Source organism: Octopus bimaculoides, chromosome 1, assembly GCF_001194135.2.
Source record: "Octopus bimaculoides isolate UCB-OBI-ISO-001 chromosome 1, ASM119413v2, whole genome shotgun sequence".
Taxonomy (NCBI): domain Eukaryota; kingdom Metazoa; phylum Mollusca; class Cephalopoda; order Octopoda; family Octopodidae; genus Octopus; species Octopus bimaculoides.
Window position 1 is genome coordinate 192,951,524 of NC_068981.1, and position 2,888 is coordinate 192,954,411.

Here is a 2,888-nt window from a genome sequence, read left to right on the forward strand (position 1 = left end):
TGTATGTATGTATGTATGTATGTTTTTTATATAGGTTTTAAATGAAGGAGTATTTCAGATTTTGCCTGCAAAAGAATCAAGGAATTAAAAGTAAGAGAATAATATCTAGCTATTATCAATAGATGGGATAGTATATATGTAGTTAAATTAATTGCATTAAGTGAATGTCTTAACATTTAAATTAATACAATAAATAGTGTTGAAGTTGTAAATATGTAACAATGATTTCTTAATTGAAAGACATCAGGGTATGTGTCTATATATATATATACTTATATGCATATAAAAGAATAATCTGCTTCTTTAATCTTTTCCTAGGTAATTATTAGTGGAAGTCATTAGAGTTAAAACATATAACTAAGAAATTAAGATCATACATACTTTAAATAGCAGATTTATTAAGGAGCCTTTAGAAATTCTCTTTCCACTTAAACTGTGGATTTACCATGGTACCTATTCACACACACTGGAACTAAATACATTCCTATTAAATTTCTTCATGTAAATTCATCTCAGTGCTTTAGTGAGTTCACATATATATATATATATATATATATATATGACTTTACCCTTAATAAATTTAACTATTTCTGAAGATTTTCATCTTTATCCTGGCCTTTAATCTTTCTCAGATATAGATTATAAACTCTTATATTCTTGTTCCCCACCCCAACCAGCTCACAAAAATATTTGTATTTTAAAGTATAAAAAAATAATATTAATATCTCTTATTAATTAACTTCTGAAGTTAATGAAGGCTATCATATCACTAAACTATTTTCCGAAAAACATTTCAAGCAAACAGGATGGACCTACCTTACTGGGTTTATCCATCTTGCCAGACTTACTAGTTCAGTAGGCCCAACCCTTTTCATGCCCCATGTACCTTTAGAAAATGTGCGATTAATTTTCACCCTCACTCTAATAATATCACAGTTGAAGATAGAAAAGTCAATTTTCTAATGACCAATTTTTTTTTTTTTGTGATAATTGAACCACTTACTTCGCAGAACAGATATTTTGAAGAGTTATTTTTCATTTTTCTATCTTTTTTAGTCAGGAAGGAGGGCAGTGCTTACAGTCCTTTACAGGGCACCTGAGGCTAGTGAAAAGGAAAGAGGGAGAGAAGAAGAGAGGTATCCGCAAACCAAAATGCCCGCACCTGAGTAGACTCTGTTAAAGGCATCCAAAGTGCCAGGTGATAGTATAAGCCAGTCTACTACTTAAGTAGATCATGACAGGATTTGAACTCCAGATGCAAAGAGCTGGAACATATACAGGCAACTCATTCAAGTTGATGGTCTTTCAGTTCTGCCAATCCACTGTATTAAGTTGGTACTTTTTTTTTTATTGACCCTCAAAAGAATCAAAAACAAAGTTTCCTGCAGTAGGATTTAAACTTAGACAGCAGAGGGTCAGAACAAAGACCATAAGGCATTCTGTCCAGTGCTCTAACGACTTTGCCAATTTGCCACCTTAAAGTTAATAATTATATTATGAAAAGCAATTTGAAAAGCCAACTCATATTCCAAGAAATGTGGAGACCCCAGGTCAGGAAACCCAGAACTAGATCTGGAACTCACTCACTCTATATGTATATTGTGATTGTTTTGCTCCCAGGTCAATCTTGACATGATCAAAGATGTTCCAGTTGTTATAATCTCATCTTGTGTTTGTTTATTTTTTCATACATATTATCTACCTTATCATCTGTCTTTATGTGTTAAAGATGACAGATTGTGATTTGAGGGAGATTTGGTTGCTATTTCTATTAGGTTAGATCAAGTAATCATGTAGAGGCCACCTCATTGATTTATAGGTGTGAATGTAAACCTCAAAGATGGTTTCTAGAAAGTGTTGCAAATTATTGATTTTTAATTAATGTATCTTGCTACTGAAATATTTAATTAATGACAGCTCAACACAGAGATGTTAATTCATGCTTTACATAATTAAATACTGAATTATTAATTCATAAATAATGTGTTGATAATATGCGCCACCATTGTGAGTTTATAATATGAACTCCAGAATGCTGACAGCAAGAGAACTCAACTATTAATGAACAGGCCTTTATACAGTCACTAGGTCTGCTGGATATAACAGCTAAATTCCCTCAAATGATGCCTTATTTTCTTAAACAAGGGCATGTTGTAATGTGTAGCACTAAAAAGATTCAAGGATCACAACAGGAACACCTTTCTGCTCAATCACGACTGACCTTGGGTTAAAAAGCAACAACAATTCATTGATTAAATTAAGAATTGAAAAAAAAAAAGTATTCCATATATATATGTGTATATATATGCATATATATATACATACATATATATATATATATACACATACATGTATGCACATTCATACATATATATATATATATATATATATATATATATATATATATTAACATATATAGATATATATATATGCTCACATACATATATGTATGGACACACAAGTGTGCATGTGTGCATATATAGATCACACACACACACACATACATATTTGGCAAAGGTATTTTCTGACAATTATCCACTCATACAAGCAAACATAATCACCAAACTAAGACCCTCTCTATTTAAAACAAAGAAATCACTAAATTAAGACTCATCTATCTATAACATTCACCATGCTATGAAACTGAGATTTCTTCTACCTGTAACATTCACCATCCTATAACACTAACAGCAGAACTGAAGTGTTAGTCTAATTTATGCAGTATAAATACTAAACGGAATAACTTATCAAATCCATTTGATTTAATGTCTTGTGTGGCAGTAGCAATTGAGCTTACTATGGATTGAGCAGCTACTCATTTACTATACTGTACTAAAATAGAATCGGTCACATATATATATGCATATATATATATATATATATATATA

General features: G+C 30.9%; 1 protein-coding gene across 24 annotated transcripts in view; it reads right to left on the minus strand.

The window, feature by feature from the left end:
* LOC106871616 (tripartite motif-containing protein 45) overlaps window positions 1-2,888 on the minus strand; it is a 248,443-nt gene that overhangs the window by 61,120 nt on the left and 184,435 nt on the right. The gene's annotated exons all lie outside the window — the stretch shown is intronic.